This window comes from Oreochromis aureus, linkage group 15, assembly GCF_013358895.1.
Source record: "Oreochromis aureus strain Israel breed Guangdong linkage group 15, ZZ_aureus, whole genome shotgun sequence".
Taxonomy (NCBI): Eukaryota; Metazoa; Chordata; class Actinopteri; order Cichliformes; family Cichlidae; genus Oreochromis; species Oreochromis aureus.
Genome location: NC_052956.1, coordinates 34,723,998 through 34,743,721, shown reverse-complemented (window position 1 = coordinate 34,743,721; position 19,724 = coordinate 34,723,998). Strand labels below are relative to the sequence as shown.

At 38.8% G+C, this 19,724-nt stretch overlaps 1 long non-coding RNA gene across 1 annotated transcript; it reads right to left on the bottom strand.

Moving 5' to 3' along the window:
- Positions 1 to 1,972: 1,972 nt before the first annotated feature.
- LOC120433093 lies at positions 1,973 to 3,297 on the bottom strand. The gene is made up of 3 exons (XR_005608312.1): positions 3,188 to 3,297; positions 2,318 to 2,412; positions 1,973 to 2,184 (listed from the first exon to the last, which is right to left on the bottom strand). It is a non-coding gene; the product is annotated as an uncharacterized LOC120433093 (long non-coding RNA).
- Between the last annotated feature and the right edge of the window lie 16,427 nt (positions 3,298 to 19,724).

Genomic DNA, 19,724 nt, shown 5'->3' with positions numbered 1-19,724 from the left:
CGTGCAGTAAGGAGACCATGAACACAATGTATATAAAAGCCAACTGTGAGGACATCTGTCCAAAAACAAAAGCTTGGCCAAAGTTGGGTCATGAAACATGACAATGATCCCAAGCACAGCAGCAAATCCACAACTAAATGTCTGAAAAGGAAAATAATCGAGGTGTTGCAATGACCCAGTCACAGTCCAGACCTCAACCTGATTGGAATGCTGTGGTAGGACCTTAAGCTTAAATGAATCCCTTCAAACCTGAGTGAGCTGAAGAGTGGGTCGAAACTCCTCCACCACGATGTGACAGACTGATAAAGTCACACAGAAAATGATTGTTTCACATTACTGCATTATTGTTAACACAACACGCCATGCATGCTAAATGGTCAGCGAGATTGCCAAGTCAGTTTTCCAACATTTAACCAGACTGCAGTCAAATGCAAAAATCAAACCGTGTAAGCTGGTTAATTTTAACCTCCCCATGTGTAATGACCAGGATTTAGTCATTACAAACAGTTAGCTTTGATACCATATGTGCTTTGCTTGGAAATATATGTTGTTTTATAACCACCTCTTTGTGCCTTCAAGCCTGGAACTTGGATTTGAGGTTCAACTACTGATTGAATAATATAGCCAAGGCAATACAATTCCAATGCATTTTCCTGCAATGCACAATTGTTTCCCTAAACTATGTCATATTCTGTCAAAAGGGTAAAGTCGGTTGATTTCTGGATGCTTATAGTGGCAGCAAAGATGGGAAACAGATGCTTGTGCAGTCCTCCAGGACTCCTCATGTAACATAATAAAGATGCAATCTGACAGTTCCTGCTGTCAAACCCCTGCTCTGTACACAGCTTCTTAACTCTGGTCCCCCGGTGTTTTGTTGTGTTTGAATATAAGTAGAAGGGGCACATTCTCCTCAGAGAAGTTTCAAGTATCACTTTGGGGCATGGGAGAAAGTCTTTGTTTAAAACCTTTCGGCTTTTCTTCGACATAACCCATTTGAAATATTCCAGGTTTCCTAAGTTTGCATGTAAGCCACGCTGTGCCTCATGTGGCCATAGCTCCAGGTATACCACATAGAGGATGGATTTTTTTTTAACCGTCTATAAACAACAGGAAGCAGCTGTGACAGGAGCATGTATCTGCATGTGTGTTACCTTAAAGAATCCTCCTGGGTTGCAGACTAATGAGAGTAGTAAAGTAGAGGGAGATGAGGGAAGGGAAGTGGATGCCAGATCACAAGTGGACACCCTGGTGATTTTGCCTTTGTCCCGTCTTAAAATCCATGTCACAGATGAGCTGCTGCATTGCTTTGGTAGAAACTCTAAACCAGGGAAGATAAAAGGCTTGTCAAAGCCTCCATCTTTCATCCAAAAGATCCAGCTAACGTTTTAAACTGTAGATTGCCCGGATCATTGTCAGCATGCAGGTGTCTCAGCAGGAGGTTGCTGCTTTGAACATATTTCCATTCCAGCCCACTTTTTTTATTTTGATCAACCCTCTCCCATGTGTCTTTGAATTGTTTCAGTATCTTCACATTATTGGCTCGTTCTGTTCACATCTGCAGGGGTTTGCCAAGCTTCTGATGGAGCTTAAATTACGTAAAGGTAGCACGATAGTTAGCAAGACCATTGGAAGGTCATTTTTGACCTTTATAGTAAGATTATCAATCTTTTACCTAAAAATTATTTTCAGTAGAGTCACCTCCAGGCTGTCTTTTAAATAACAAAGTACAGTAGACAGTTTTATTACATATATTAATATTTAAACATTATAAAATTTAAAATATTGCTTTAATGTTAAGGGGTACATAGATCTAGTTTATTAAGATAAATATAATTAATTAAAGAGAACAAATCCACTTTAATTGCTGCACAATCTTTTATTATTTGTGACAGTATAATAAAAACTAAGAACACAAAACCAAGAAGAAGAAAGACGAATTGAAATATTCAAATTAAGCAAGTAGTGTGGCCAGAGAAATTACACTGAGTAATTGAGGAAACTACTTTAAATAATATTGACTCATGATCTGATGTATAAGACAAAATCAGAAATGATAATACACTGTCCATCCATCCATCCATCCATCTATCCATCTTCTTCCGCTTATCTGGGGCCGGGTCGCAGGGGCAGCAGCCTAAGCAGAGAAGCCCAGACTTCTTTCTCTCCTTCGCGGAGGGGATTACACTGTTAAAGCAATTTTGATGTATCATTATTTAAGCAAAACAAGAATGTACGAACAGTTCTCCATTTATTTTATTATGATGTATTATGATATTATTCACTGATCTTTAATATCCATCCAACTATCCATCCATACCTTTTCTGCTGCTTATCTAATTCAGGGTGTTAGCTCGACTGAAGCTGTCTCAGCCATCACAGGGCAAGAAGCAGAGTGACCAATCTATAACAAGACTAACACAAAGGGACAGACAGCCTTTCACATTTCATATTCATCTGTCCAGTTTAGAGTTACTAAATCACCTAGCATGCATGCAGACTCTAGGAGGAAGCCGTACTACCTAGAAGAGAACTCCAGACAAGGGGAGCGTTGTCAAACATACTTTTGGTGACCCGATGAGATAAGGCATTTTTTCTCCAACAAGACAATGTCTGCCCATATGGGTCTCAGATCTGCTGGAGTATCCTGGAGTAAAGAACATTTTCTCTAGCTCCCAGATGTGCCTAAATACCACTGAAAACTTAAAAGCAAAGTGCTGACAGAGAATTGTGCAGCCATCAGGTCAGAGTGTTTGTTAGTGGCACAATGGAAGGACACACTCACTACGGTTTACATATTCCCTGTTTTTCTGGTACTTTCGAGTGAGTCTTCTCTGCTTGCTTGTGTGAAACTGAATACCAACATCATTATCTGTTAACACTGTACTGTCTTATTGCACAAGACGAATGTTTTGCTCGTTTTCGTCCAAGTGTACAGTACTTCAGAGAGAAACAGTAGCTTTTCTAAGATTTGTCTTTGTTTCCTCCTCCCTTTGAGTCTGTCTCTAACACCCATGGCCAATCCTGTCAGTTACTATTGGTGTGCTATGTCCAGTATTATAGTCGGTGATATGTTGTAGTACAGAATCATTTGGACACTCCTGAAATATTCAGCCTTCACCTTCACTTTGAAACAAGTTGTGTCACCCCTATTTTTACCTCAGCACTGCTGCCTGTATCTCTGCATTACCTTTTGCGATCATTGGTTTAGCAGCCATATGGTCTTTATCTCTTTAGATTTTTCAATTAATCAGGCATACTTCATGGCTCGATGGGCAGCTCTGGGACCCGGAACATTTATCTGAGTTGAAGGAAAGAGACAATCCACAACACCAGGAAAGGATAAGATAGAATCAGCAGACAAGAGGCACTATTATCAGTGTTATGGTACAATGGCACATTTATGAGGGTTATGAAACTAAAACCATGAAACCACGGCACTGAATTCATGAGTACATGGGTGTAATTTTTGTTGACAAGCATCCACAGTGGTGGTGGCATGCAGTAAAAGATCGGGAAAAGACTCGCTCCTCAGTTAATACTCTAATGTGAAGTACATCTACAATACATACTGTGAAGTACAACTTTCCACTCTGGAATAAATAGCACAGTCAGTATTATCATCTTCAATATTTCATCTGAAACATCAGGACACTCACAGTTGGAGATGAGCAGAAAGGAAACACAAAAAGACAAAGATGGGTCAAAGATACAACGAGTGAGAGATGGAATAGGGAAAAATCTATTGTGTTGTTTGTTGGTGGGAAGCACTGAGCAGCCGGTTTCCTGTGCAGCCATCGATCGGGCAGTTTGATTAATGAAGCTGTTGCCAGAAGGAGGGATCCATAAGTGTCTTCTTCCTCTCTCAGTAGCCACTTGTTGATGTACTCAGTGCTCTGAGGGTCATGTTACAGAGAGGTTTCATTTTTTTTCTCCTCTTTTTCCTTAATAGAGATTGAACTCTGAAGTTAAAAGGGAACTAAAAGAAATGCAGAGGTTGTAACAAACGTGTGAAAATGAATATACACCTGTACTTGAACCTTTTACAATCATCCATTGTCTTCGGCACACTTCCCCAAAGTTTGCTTTGGAAAATCAAACTTTGATGAGTCCATTGTCTTTCATACCTTTTATCCAATTGATCAAATGCAGCTAACTCACATTTAACCTTCAGAATCCTGAAGGTTACATATTAAATATTAACTAGAACAGGGCCGTGCAGAGACGTTTATAGGGGCGGGTGCTCAAAGCTAAAAAGGGGCACATTGAACCAGGGTGAATAACAACAACACACATTCATCAAGAATCTAATATGGGATCGCATCATACTATATCACTGTTGTGAGGCAAAGCAAACGTAGCCTATGTTTTACCTGATGGGTACAATGTTGCTGTTGAGGGGTTGCTGCTGCTCCTGCTGCTGATAGTGCTGGAGGGCAGGGCTGTGTTGATCTGAGACTGTAGACTGTAAAAAGTCCATAGGAGAGATGGTAGCTGATTAAACAAGTGTCATGAGATAATAACAAAATGCAAAGATTGGTGACAGCGCTTGGACCCATAAGGCAACAAAAAACTGAGAAATAAACTAGACCCTGCCTGTGAATCACTCTTTGCCTCTCTTCCTCCTTCCATCCCCTCATCTCATCTATCACTCTCCACTTGCTGTCCATCTGAGAACAAGGCACAACTTGCTATTGCAATAAACTATTATTTAATTTTCCACACTTAATGATAACAGAAAAATGTTATAGAAGCAAAACATTTCAGTTGTGCTTATTATTATTTTTATCCTGGAATACCTCTCCAACAACTGGTACATGTGTTAATGTTACCTGTGCTCTTTGTAATCCAGCTGCTGAGGGATCCACTGCCTTTAGTAGCCTCACACAGCTCCTACTGTTTCCTCCTCATGTCCTTACCAGCCATGTCTGGACAATGTTATATTATGAGTAATAAGTCAAAAATCCATATACATAAAACACACACATGCATGCACACACAGTGACATTTTAGACCTTCTTCAGAATACTGTATATACTGTGGGCACAAGTTTCCATCATGGTGCTGATCCAGAATCCTTCCCTTATTATTTATTACTAGAGCTACAATAATAAAGCAATGAGGGAAAAAAGTAATAAATTTATAATAATGTATTTATGATGATTCCATTTGTTTCACTATCCACTCTGTGCAGGAAGAAAGCTTATTACATTTTTAAACTGTAGAGATACAATAATTTTGCTGCTGTAAAATCAGCATTTTGTCTTATTTAAAATATAAATCTAATATAATCTGTTTCTTAATGTATGTTCTTTAAAATACAGCGTGTTTTTTTTTTTAAAATATTATAATTATAATAATCCATTATTATGTGGACATGCATATTAGATCGTTTTAAGTGAAATATAATCCTCCAGAAAGGCAGGAAAAGCCCTGTAACTTACTTTAAAACTAAATATGTTCCCTAAAACGGTGACCGAGCTACAGACCCATGACAGCCTTACCCAGTGAGCCAGCAGCTATGACCAGCACTTCTTGTGCAGTTAATAAAAGGACAGGTAAAGTTTGTCGCTGCTGTTGCACACACAGCACGCTCATTTGTTTCAGTTCGTCAGTTGCCACAAGACAGCTTACCAACGTATGCGTAACAAGCTAATACTCCTGTGTGCTTTTAGACTACAGTGTACGCTGTACACCTACTTACTGGTTTTGTCGCATCAGTCTGTGTCTCCGAGTTAATTTGTGTTTCTCCTACAGCTCCGGACCGCAAAAATGCACGTGCTTTTGTGAGCTCGCTCCGGCTCGTAACCAGCGCGTTCTGCCGTCAAGGGCGATCATTGGTTAATGGTGATCATGTGACTGATGCAAGCCAGATCCTTTTATTTAGCAAAAATGTGATTAATAGTTAAATATTATTGTTGAGGGGCACAGACAGGACTCCACACGCACACACATTTAAAAAAAAAAATTTAAATTAAAAAAAAATTGCCTCAACAAAAGGGCACTTTGGGCACCCATCAGGAAAGGGGCGGGTGCTCAAGCCCCTTCCGCCCCCACCTCTGCACGTGCCTGAACTAGAAAGTGCATTTTCTGAAGAAACTGCAGTGTGAATGCTTGAATCTGAATGTATGCACTGAAATGAATTAATTGCTGAATTTTAAGTTAAAAATGTTGAATGAGATGAAAAATACAGAAATTTTCACCTGAAAACAAAATGCAGAACTGCTAAAAGCTGACATCCACACAGAATTTGGAAAATAGCTGAAAATGTTTTAATTGTAAATGAGAAAAACCTAAGAAATGAGAAAAGAAAATTCAGAGTCAGAAAACATCTGAATGAATATTAAAAGTTCATATTCTTTGAATCACTGAATGACTAAAATGTGATCCCTCCACTTGGATCCACACAGTTGTAAAGATTTCAATCTCTGAGCTTTTAAAGACACGCTGTTGGATAGAGAACAACAATAGCTATGATTTGAGGGTAAAATGATGGCTGTAGAGCAAACACTGTGGACACAGCAGCAGTTGAAAGAGAAGTGTTTAAGATGAATCTTGGCACAGTGAGAGACAGAGCTCGTTAGGCAGGCAGGTGTGAGCCTGGTTGCTATAGTGACTGCACCCAATGGCTCCATACACACGCACACAGACATGCACCTCACTTTTGCTGCTTAAAATGAACAGAAAAGTCAGCCCCAAACAAATCATTCCCAAATGAAAAGTACAAGTCATATCGACATAATTCTTTCACCGTGAGTGGCAGCAATGTCCAGTCTACCAAAGTCTCAGTTTTCATGCCTGTGGAGTTTATTATATGGACGTGGTGACAGTGTAAAGACAGCCTGCTCTTCTGATTTTAAAAGGAACTTTCTGAGCCATTTTAACATTGGAGTCTATGGAGGAGTTGAAGGGAGGAGGCTGCGCATTGGTGACATTTATGACAGAACCATAACACCTAGTACAATAATAAACACGTTGGATGAAAGAGGACAGCGATGGCTACGTTTTGAGGGTAAAATCATACCTGTAGAGCAAACGCTGCGGACACAACAGCAGTTTTCAGAAAAGATTGTAAGATTAATTCCCCGTCTCCTCTCTCTCTAGCAGTTGAGCTGTCTCACTCTAGCCCCAACATTCCGTCCCATACACACCCATTATAAACTCTGAAACAGCTGAAAAAAAGGATGAAACTTAAACTGGAACTGAAGAAAAAGTATAATAGATATTGAAAAGATAAATACAAGTTGAATGTCTTGTCTTCGTTTTAAAGTTTGAATGGTGGCTCTATGTCAACGTATGTGGAAGTAGTAGGAGTTTAAAAATGAGTAAGTTGAATGAGGATTTGAAGGGTCTCCCCATTGAAATACATGGGAAATTTTTGTTGAAAAAAGTTGAATAAAATTAAAAATATAAATGTTAAAAATGAGAAAAATAGAAGCAGTCATGTCCTAAAGAAGAGGAATCTAACGGTCTTTGAATGGTTTTTCTAAGTTGAACGGTTTTGAAGGAGTAGGACTTCAAAAAACGTACGGAAGATGATATAAAAAAAACTAGAAAAATTTGCATTTCCTGTGAAAATGCTGTGTGGATGCCTTAACGCTGAAGCTGTCTGCTGAAAAGCTGAAAAAGATGAAAAGTTGCAAAAAGTTGTATGGTGGTGAAAAAAAAGAATGTCACCCTGAGCAGGATTCGAACCTGGAACTCCTGGGCGCAAGGCGGCTACTCATCTCACTGTGCCAAATTCACTCTCACAAGGTAAGAGACTGAGAGACTGACAATTATGGTGAAATGAGCAGAAACTGCTGAGAATTGCACTGATAAGAGGTGAAATGGTTGAAAATTTTGCAGAAAAGAGGTGAATCAGCAGAATTTCTGCAGAAAAGAGGCAAAGAAGCAGAACGTTGCGCTGAATAGAGGTGAATCAGCAGAATTTCTGCTGAAAAGAGGCAAAACAACCTGTTTCTGCTCAAATTCACCAATCAGAGGTACTGCCTCTGTCTGCTTCATCAGGTGGGTATTTGTATGTATTTCTGCCATGGAGCGTTAACAAGAATCTGAGGTCCATATTAGAAAAGCTGCTAAAATCATAAAACTTGCGCTGAAAAGAGATGAATCAGCAGAGTTTCTGCTGAAAAGAGTTTTTTTCTGAAAACAGCCAAAAAGCTGGAATTTGTGCTGAAAAGGGGTGAAAAAATGAAAATTTTGCTGAAAAGGGGTGAAGAAGCTAAAGTATACCAAATCAAAGTATTTGTGCCAAAACATAGTGTTTCTGCCATATTGTGGTACTACTACATTACAACATGAATACGGATTAAAGATGAAAGAAACTGGCAACAAATTCCTCCACTACAAACCAGTCTGATACCACTTCTTTGCAGTGTTCACGTTTACTAAGGCACTACCCAAAAGGCGCCACAAGAGGGCACTCCAACACAACAGATGACCTATGTACACTGATGCACTTAGTAACAGTCAGCCTCCTTGAATTGGCAGAAATACTGTGATTTAGTAGTAATACTATAACATAACAGATATACTGTGATGTTGCAGACATAGTATGTTTTTTGCACTACTCATTTGTAGTGAAAAAAATTAGCAATAAAAATTACAGGTCTGTGATAGTGTCTAAATTTGTAGTGAAAAAAAAAATGTTGAACAAGGTGGGATTGAACTCATGACCTTTGAGGTGCAGAGCCGTGTCATTACTGATTGCGCCACCTGGAAAGGGGGCGGGCGGCTGAAAGACAGAGACTTCAGCAGTCAGAATTAGATCGCGGTGAGAGGCGAAAAACGCCGTTTTTTGGTGTTACAAAACGTCGTGTAACTCAAAAACTAGGACGGCTAGCGGCATAATTCTTGTACTGGGTGAATCAGCAGACTTTGGTGTACTTTGACTGCGATTTTCATTGCTCTTTGTACCTCCGTCGCGGAGATATGATGAGAGAAGAAACAGCTTCATTTTCGGAGTTTGAAAACTGAGAGGAGGACAGATTTCCACTCCTCAAACAAACGTAATTCATTGCTCAACGGTAAGATAATTGTAAAAACTGCTTTCACTGTGAGTGTCAGCAGTGTCTGAAGATATATTGGCACAAGCCTCATGTCCTAACGTTGCTTTGTTAAAGAGATATGGCGATTTGAAAATGCCTCCCGTTACAGAATTTCAGCTCTGAATTTCAAAACCTCCCCATAGACTTTGAATGGGGAGTTGTCAGACCTTGTGTCACTCCGAGTCAAATTGCGAAAAAACGGTAAATCTCACAATAAAGATAGTGACATTGTCTGAAAGCCAGCAAAAATACCTACGTTTTGATGTATAATTTGTGGGCGTTGAGTGGAAATTGAGCGAGTAGCAAGAAGTTGTTTAGACATGAAGAGAAAATTCAGAACGGACCAGCACTCACTCTGACTTAATTGCATAGCAACCATAGCAACGCATGTATTTTCTGAAAAATCACAATTTTGCAACTGAAAACTTAAAGAGAGATAAGATTAAAACGGTAGAAGATCTGAAAAAGCTGAATCAGACAGGAATAGCCCAATAATCTGAGAACATTTTAAAGTTTGAATGGAGTTTCTAGGTGAAAGCATGAGGAAGTAGTTAAGTTTCAAAGACAAGCAAGTTTTAGCAGAATTGTGGAAGTTTCCCATTCATTTCAATGGGACAAATTAAAGGAAAAAAGTGTAATATTTTAAAAAGTATAATAGTAATAAACACCAAAAGTCATAGCAGTCATTAGCAGAAAGAGCAGAACAGTTTAGAGTTTGAACGGAGAAAATCGGCTGAAAACTGAGGGAGTAGTTAAACGGCGAAATACGGAGCAACTAGAAGAATAAAGTATAAAGATAAAGAATAAAGAGAAACAGGAACTCAATAGTGTGGAAGCCCTTTGAGGGCATCCACACAATAATAATAAAGATTACAACAGGCGACTTTTGTTGTGATTTGGCGCTATATAAATAAAATTGAATTGAATTGAATTGAATTGAATTGAATGCTTTTACAAGCATTCACACTAATAAATGTTAGAGATAAATATTTTTCACTTTAACGTATGTGTAATATTTTGATCATTTTCAAATGGAATTAGTTTAATTGTTATTAATTTCTTTGTTTCTTAAACTGAAAGTAAGTTGTTTGTTGTATACTATCCGTAGCAGGAAAAATATGAGACAGTCTCCATAACCGCCGTCTATTCAGCTGTCAGTCTCGGGTTTTCGTTAAAAGCAAATGTGGTCAGTACTTCATTGCTTGAAGCCATCATGAAGCCACTAGTTGCTTTTAGAAGCAAATGGAAGACGGCACCATCTGGGCATGTTCTCAAAACCCTCTCAAGCATAACACACAGCACATGGCACTCAGGCACACTGAGCGACTCAGCAAGTGTGTAACACCAATCCTTGCATATGTGACAGACACCCTCGTGAGATATCCCAGCTCTGAGTTCTGATCCTTTGCTGTAACTTTCAGAACACAGTTAGCTGTAGTTAAGAAAACTTCTGCCAAAGTATTCCAACTGTCATATCTTCATCCCCTGAGGGATGCCAGTGAACATGAAAAAGCTAAAGAATCATTGTGCATGAGCAAAAAAAAAAAAAAAATGCATCTGAGTGAAAGAATCGAAAATTTAAAAGCAATGCAGCTCAAACTAAAAATAGAAAGTAACTATCAACCTTCACCTCAGAAGAAAGCAGAAGAAAAGAGGAGAGGAGGAGAGTTCATCCGATCGGATTGTACTTTTCTTCTTTTAAAAAAAAAAAAAAAAGTGGCAGTAAAACTGAGAGTGTGCAGAAAATGAGGCAAAGTTTTTGTGTGAAGCACTAAGAGTGAAGCTCTTCCACAGGGATACAGTTGATGTTTGAGGTTTTGCTGTCAGAAAAAATGTTGCCTTTTCCTTAATCAAAAGTATCTTTCGTGCAACTGGGAGACTGCTGTGCACGCAGACAGTGTGTAAGCACAGTGTACGCAAACACCTTTCCTCCACATACAACACATACAAGTACTAATTTCCTAAGTAAATCAATTATAAATTTGCCATTTTATCTTCAATTAAATCTTGCCTTATTGGTTGTCAAACAACTGGTAGTTGCACACAGCAACTACCAGTTGTAGTATATCGAGCTACCAAAAAAACACATTCACCAATGTGCACAGCTTTAAAACATTTAAACAGTCTGTTTGGTAAATGCAGGTACATTTTGACATTTTGAATAAATGAGACTGTAAATTGTAAAACAAAGTAAATCTCATGTTTCAAATGCCCTGTTCTTCTTAGTTATCTTTATCAAGGGAAAATCAAGTCTGTTACCATGGAAACAAGATCACTGACAGGGGCATAAGTGTGGCACAAAGCTAATATCACAACATGGCGACATTTGCAAATACATCAACTTTGCAGGAATGTCATGAAATGCACAAATTACAAAGAAAATCTGTCAGAGGTTTATTTAACTAATCACATCGTGTCTCGCTTGTACTTTTAAAAATGTCCTTTTTTTTAAAGATGGCTTTGGTTATCCTCAAGTTTTGTCTGATATGATTGACAAAATGTGAGAAAATTCCATAATGAACTGCTGATTTTAGTATCTCTGCAGACACTGTGGTAACTTTGGCATGCTTGGTTGATAATTATCACCCAAAACACGAGAACACCAGGAAATCCATCAGAAATACAGGGTTTTGCAACTGGTCTGTATGCATATTGGCCAACGGGTTAGACAACTCAGGGCCTTCATTAGAAATGGACGGTGCAAGACACATATATTTGTCAAGGCAGAAAAGTAGGTTGAGGTGAAAAATAATGAGTCTGGATGGCACTAGCTCATTGGCAAGGCTGCCTGTCACGGCGATGCCACACAGCAGCCCCAGCCCGGCATCTGCTGTCCAGATAAAGTACAAAACTAGTCCGACAAGGTAGAGGCCTTTCAACGCGACATGTTTCTCTTCAATTTATAATGTGTCACAAGCCACTAAAAGGAAGTCATGATATCGCGTCAAGCCTAGGTGAGAGATGTGACAAGCAGCAAGCTGGTGAAATATTACACTCAAGCCTGGAATGTGGGATACATCGAGTTTACAACACACATGAAACACATCTCATTATTTACTTGCTCCGCCTTTCTAAGCTCCATCTACATTAGTTCAAGGTTTTAAAGTCCTTATATTTCATTATGATCAAAGTAAGTTGTACATGAGAGCGTGACTATTAAACAGTCAGTGTCTTCCTTTGATCTGTAATCGAGTTGTGTTTTCTTCAAGAAAAGTAAAGAAAAAACTTTACTGTTCATATTTCTTTATTCTAATGCAGTAAGTTTAGTTCTAGTCATCTATTCCTACTCTACTGCAGCACATTCAAGAACATTTCTATAGGAAATAAGGCCATAGTTACTGCTGCACTAATCAGAATTAGTGCTCAATCAATAAATCAATAAAACATTGCTCATTCACATCACTTTGGTGGTGGTCTGCTTTGGTGTTGGGCCCTTGGTGCACTGGTAAATAGACGTATGTGAAAAGGAAAGGAACTCCGGTGGGGTACTGGTTGTGTAAACACACAATACTGTCAACTTTGTGTTTACCTAGATTCTTGTTTAGTTTTATGGGGGATATTAGTACGTTAAAAATTCAGTCTAAAGGGTACCCATGTCTACCTTAGATCCTGATTGTGAATGCTGTGGCCAGTCTCAGATACCTTGTAAGTATCTCAGAGATAGCAGCAACTTAGACAAGACACCCTGGTTTGAAAATCTAAGACCTCTCTGTGAATGTTTTTTTCTGCTGTAAATTCCCATAGAAGCTAACAGGTTAATTTCCATTTCACTCAAAACCTAAAAAGAGCAAATTACTAATTAACCAAAGTTCATTGTCTTTTCAATTAATTTAATCAAAGCTAAAAGGTTTATCTGTCGCACTGCAAGGGCACATTCTGTGTCCTAAATATTAGTCATCATTATGAAAATTTGAATTAAAGTTAAAAAAAAAATGTTCTGGGCTTTTGTGAATTACCTTGATACTACAGAGTATTGTTGACAATATAAAGAAAACATGTTATGCCACAATATGAAAGTTATGAAAACTGTGTGATTAAATATGTTGGTGCTTTCTTTTTTTAAATTATAAAAGTCTCATCATACATGTCTCACTGTTGTTATTATGTAACTCCCAATGAGCTGCTGTTAGCTGGTATTGCATGGCTGCATCTATTGTTATTGTTAACAAGGAGAGCTGGAAAGCCCTGCTTGTATTTGTGCATGAACACCATGGTTATATAACAAGAACATGTTTAGTTTGTTTGAAAGTTTATGAAATGAGATAGAAAGGCTTTTTGGTGTAAAAGCAGAGTACATTATATCAGCTACACTAACGATACTCCAATAATCAACGAATTAAACTGTTTGCTTCATGGTTCGAATGCAGGTGTGAACTCTGTGGCGTTTCAAATATAGCCGATCAATCGAAATCTATTAATATATAGTTTAAAATATTGGAAATAATGGAAAAAAGTGAAATTTGCAAATGTAGAAAAAATCAAAATGAATTTTATATTATTGTTATTGTTTTATTTATTATCATTCTATTTTATCTTTATGAACTTTTTAATAAAATAAACAGAAGGGTTTTTTAAATTATTCTTTTTTAGCCTGACAAATTAAAACAGATCCGAAATATGACATGAGATGTGTCAATCAAGCATTAAAATCGAGCACTGATTTTCAAAAGCAGCTTAGGTGGCTTATTCTTATAAGTCAGGTCTCACAAAACAAGGGAGAGCCATTTTTCCCTGACTTAATAATGCAAAAGGATAGCCCAGAATGGTTTTGTGAGAAAGAATGACCTGTCAGCCAGCCAGCATCACCCGATTCGGCAGAAAACAACCTGCTGACCAGATCTAATCACACTGGATCTTTATATGCAGGCCTGTTTAAATCACGATAACGACATTCATTGTCCAAGAGAGATATCCGATCGTATTGATGGGAGCTGTAAACTTTCTCTCTATCCGGGAGAAACCTCCTCACTGAGGTTTGCCTCTTATATACCTTTTTGTTGTCCTTTAAATCCATTAACCTTTATGCACACAATCTCTCATATGTCTTCAAAAATCAGTGGCAGTGTCCACACTTTTACCTTTTGTCCCTCTGACCTAATGGTGGATTCAGGAATCCCAAACCATTAGGTGGGTGATAACTGTAATCAATAAAGCACTTCAAAGACACATTGGTGACACACCAATAGTAAGAGAAGCCTGCATTCAGAGCTATTACAAGGCAGAGAAATGGCCCACTCCTCAAGCAGTATTAGGCAGCACTCATAAAAAACATTTATTCTTCTGCAATTCAAAGCTGCTGGAACACTGTAGTGTTGCTGAGCGCCTATCATGTATTGACTTGTGTCACTGAATTCGGAGCTGGGTTTCCATTAGGGAAATCATTCAAGCTGAGAATGAAGGTCTGCTTCAGGCCACCCTGCACACACAGACCACAAGGGTGCTATTATTATAACCTTTTATATTAATGCTCTTTCCTTAAGCTCATCAAGAGCTGGCCAGAGTATGCATTCATGATTTAATGCTTTTAACACTTTTGGATTATAAGACTTGCACCTGTCATGTTCTTAATATTCTGACTGATCTAGTACTTTATGAAAAACTGCAGTGTATTCTGCGATTTTACCCCTTTCCTACTTCTGCTTCTTCTTTCAGCTGCTCCCTTTAGGGGTCACCAGAGCAAATCTGCCTCCATCTCACCATATTCCTGGCATCCACATCTGTTACACCAACCCAGTTTGTTTTTACTTTAAACCCGCAAAGCGAAACCCAGTGTCCGGCTTAACTGCACGAACACTCTGTGTGGTTACAACGTATCTGACGTGGATTCGTGCTTTTGCTGTATTTGACGGTTAATTGCTTCCTTTATGAACGTCTAATGTTTTTTTTTTCTTATCTGGTGAATCAGAAATATATCTTGTATGTTATGGGTGCTGTGGCACACTCCTATTCCCTACTTCCTTGATGCTAAAAAATTCCAAAACACACAGCATTTATGTCTGTAACATTTATATTTGATTATTTACACTTTTTTTTCAAGTATGACAATGGAAAATAAGTAAATCGGGGATAAACTGATGTGATGAAAGGGCTGTAATGATAAATTTGATCATTTCTGAATGTCCTCCTTTTTCCACATCCTTGAACCTCCTCTGTGCTCTTCCTTTTTTCCCTCCATATTCATCATCCTTTACTCAATATATGCCTCCTCAGCACATGTCCAAACCTTCTCAGCCTTTCCTCTCTGACTTCTTCGCCAAACTTCTCAGCCTGAGCTGTCCTTCTGATAGACTCATTCCTAACTTGTTTAATCTTCATCACTGACAGTGAAAATCCACACATTTCCCAGTGGGAGAAGAGAAATAGAATCATATGGCTGCATCTGTGTTGTAATTTTGTAATTTTCTATTTTCTTGATCTGTTTGCAAAATCAAAACTTTTCTCGATATGTTTTCTTGACTAATAAGTATCATATTGTTTGCCCTTTGAATAGTTGTGCAGGTAAGGTCATTTAAAAGCATTTAGTTTCATCTTTCAGTAAAATATCAAACCTTGTCTAGCACTGTTTTAAAGCATAAACTCTGGGAAATGTTTTGAGAATCAGGTTTGGGCCCTGATTGAATTCATCCTGTCTCACGTGTGACACACAGCAACAGGAGCCTTAACTTCAGCTGGGGTCTCACTCCTGTGCTTTGCCTCTTTTCCTTTAGTGTAACAGTCTTTAAGAGGGAGATCTCTGGGGTGTCTCTGCTGATTAAAGTTTATATCTCTATTTTTTTATAAGCATCTTGGGCAAAATCATATCAAAAAAACAGCACCAGAAGAGAAAACACTCACAAAGACTGAACCATTAAACAAACTAAAATCATCCTAAAATAGTCTGCTTCTACTAATGCTGTCACAAGTACTGTAGTTTGCAGTGTTGGGGAGTAACAGAATACATGTTACGTATTTAAAATACAAAATATGAGTGACTGTATTCCACAACAGTTACCGTTTAAAAAGGTGGTATTCAGAATACAGTTACTTTGTTGAAATAAAGGGATTACACAGCGGTCTTTTCCTGTTTCATATGTTAGGCTATGCCCTCTCTATTTTTGGTAATTCCACGCTGGCGCAAACCCAAACAAAACACGCATTGAGAGGTTCTAATGCCTGGGTCTCAATCTCGCGGCCTATGTCACCTCTACTTGTGGCCCGCATAATGACGAGACAAAATATTTTTTTAAATTATTGTTCAAAAAATTATTTAATATGTAGGCAATAGGCAGAGTGTTACAGGCTACGGGGGTAGCCCAGTTATAAGTAAGCTATTAAGACTCGACTGTACACTGTTTTCGTGTTTTCCTCCGAAACAATAAGTTCCATTGGAGCAGCCTTTCAATGCCTCTCTCTGTCTCTCGTTAGCAAAGTTGACCCAGACAACAAAGTAAATCTAGTTTTTGGCTACGAGCCCAACACGGAACCTGACGTATTAGCCAGAGGTCCCTTTACTACGGTTCGGCGCCGCAGACCTGTTTTCTAGTTTTCTAAACGAGATCGCTGCAAAAGTGCAGCCTTACCTAATGTCCACCCTACTGTTACTCATTTTATATTAAGATTTAAAAACCTAGTTGGTATTAGTATGGCGATTAACCTTCAGTAATAGTAATAAATCACACAGCAATAGTACATTCATGTAGTTGTAAAAAGCATGATAATATATTAAGTAATCCAGTGTATTCAGAATACATTACTCTCATTGAGTAACGTAACTCATGTACTCTGTAATCTGTAGTGGAATACATTTTAAAAGTAACCTTCCCAACACTGGTAGTTTGGGGCCTAGATTTTACCTTCACCACACAGTATTATGAAAAGTAACAGCACTAATCCTGACTTACGTAAACGATCTGTTGGTATTCAAGTCAAATGACTTTACAGCAATTTAATGCTTATTTTCATCTTAGAAAAAAACAGAAATCACTTGGAACCATTCGAAATTGATCAAACGTATCTATACATTTATTTCAGTGAACAGCATCAGACTAGCTCATTTAACTGAATTACTGCATGACGTATTGCAGTCTATTAGGCGAAACAGAAGCTAATAACAATTTGCCCATGCAGCAACTAGCATGTCACAGAACAGCCCAGCAACGTCACCACGGATAATTTTATTTGAAGTGTCAGAATAACTACACACATCCAAACTAATAATGTAAGGTTTGCACAAAACCAAACAATTGCAGGGCAGCATGTCGTGAGTCAGCCCGCCTCAGTGTTTGCACATATACTACAAGCCACTTCAAAAGGTTGACTTTCTTCTCGAGACTTTTGCTCCCTCCCCCACCTCACGCGCACTATATCTGACACATACACACACCTGACTCTCTATAAACACCTTTCTCTGTCATGTCGTTATTTTTGTTCCTATTATTTTGTGTGATATAGATCCCCACATAGTTCCCATGGCAACGCAGAAACGTCTCTGACTAGAATACACACACGGGAAAGGGAGGATAGGAGCTCTATCGACTTTTTAAAAGCCACGCTGTGTGTTATTGGCGTACTTGGACTTTTAAAAACATTAATAAAAAATTACCTGTGAGAGGTTTTTGTTCTGTGGAAGAGCATCTGATCACAGCTGAGTGATTTTTTTCACTGACCTCTTATACTGGGGTTTGCAATGACAGGTGTGTGTGTGTGTCGCATACACGGTAGCTGTTTTCAGGGTCACCGACCAAAGGCCCGAGGGACTGAGTATTGTTCCGTGTGAAGTCTTGTACGTGTAACCTTTCTTGTCCTTCTTTTCTGTGTGTTTACGCGTGTGTGAGAGTCAGTGTTTACGCGTCCACCTGTGGCGTGCACAGAGGGAGCGGCATTAAAAGATTGCATCTGACCCTACTGAGTAACAACTTCTCACTATGTGACAGGGAGGAGGACTAGCTTTATCTTTGCCTGGCAGTCTTTCTGTCTTACACTTTTACCCCCCCCCCCCCCGCTTGTTATTTTTGTTCCTCTTTCTGTTGTCACATGTAGGTGCACATCTCCACCATGTCATATTCCTGTATATTGTCCTGGTGAAGGCATTAACATCATTTTTCGTCATTTCTAGTGAAAGTATAAGTATTCAAACGAATATCCATTCACTACCTCTTATCCTTTTTAGGGAGCCTATCCCACCTATCTTAGGGCGAGAGGCGGGGGACACCCTGGACAGGTCGCCAGTCTTTCTCAGGGTTAACACATAGACAGAGACAACCATTCGCGTTCTGCCACATTCACACCTATGGGCAATTTAGAGTTTCCAATTAACCTATCCCCAGTAAGTGCATGTCTTTGGACTGTGGGAGGAAGCCAGAGTACCCAGGGAGAACCCACACAAACACGGGGAGAACACGCAAACTCCACACAGAAAGACCCCAGCCTGATGGTGGAATTGAACTCAGGATCTGCAAGCTACAAAGCTAGAACATAATAAAGAAAATGTTTGTAATAAAATCAAATGACTCAACCTCATTTTTTGAGTTGCTCTCATCCATCCCAGTCCCCACTGTCTGACCTCAGCCACTTCATATTAAGAAAGATTCTCCTTCTTGAAGCTTGGCAATAATACAAAAATACAGAATAATAACCTGTAACCAAAGCATAAGTCAGAGAGAGACATTTAGTGAAATGAGAGAACAAATATATTGATTTGGATTTCTGTTCATCTGGAATCCAATATGTAAGGATCTTACAGACAGGATCTGTCAGAGACGGTTTTTAATTGTGACAACTTTTCCTTGCAGGAGGATCTGGGGTTTATATAATCTTCTCATTCATTTAAAGAAGAAAGCTCTGAATCCTAATCACTCTATACCAACATCAGTAGGTCAGTATTGCCTTTTTCAGCATTAAGGAATGACATTTAAAAAAGAGACATTTAACATTTCATATGTCAAATCTTTCTGCAAGTTTAGCACTAGCTTATACTCATTAACCACTGTATTAAGTACCCTCTGGTAGTGCCGGGCTGTATCCTCTGGAAGCTTGAGTCTGACACCAATAATTTACGCACAACAATAAATTTTGAGTTATTAAGTTGACATTTCGAGTTAGTTTTGCCAATCACCAAGCTCTGTGAAAGATGTGTATTCCTTGTTACGTGGAAATAGATGCCTCAGTCACTGGCACACTCAAAGTCAGGTAGTGAAAGCATCACTGAGCTACCAGTGTGTTGTAAACATACACAAATTGCTATTGTGCTGTTATAACACCATAGGATTCAGCTAGTGACACGAGGATTTCATCTTCTGTAAAACCACTCTGAAAGGATTTAGCACTCTAGTCGTTCATGAACAGCAGCTATAGCACTGCTAGCTTAGCTGTAGCATTCATAGTGCAAAAAGGAAGTGACGTACCTTCACTGAGGTTTCCATATAAGGGACACTCTGGTTTTGCTCCACCAGAGAGAGAGCTAACTTAAACTGTAAGTCAGTTAGCATGGTAACAGACCCTTTGAACTTAACAAGCTTCCTTAGGATCCCACTTTTGCCTTCAGAAGTCCTTTAATTCTTCATGGCATTCAACAAACAGATTCAACAAAGGAAGCACTCCTCACTTCCCAGCATCACATTAGTTTCCATATTTTGGTCCGTGCTGACATGACAGCATCACTCAGTTGCTACAGATTTGTCTTCTGTAGTTACATGATGT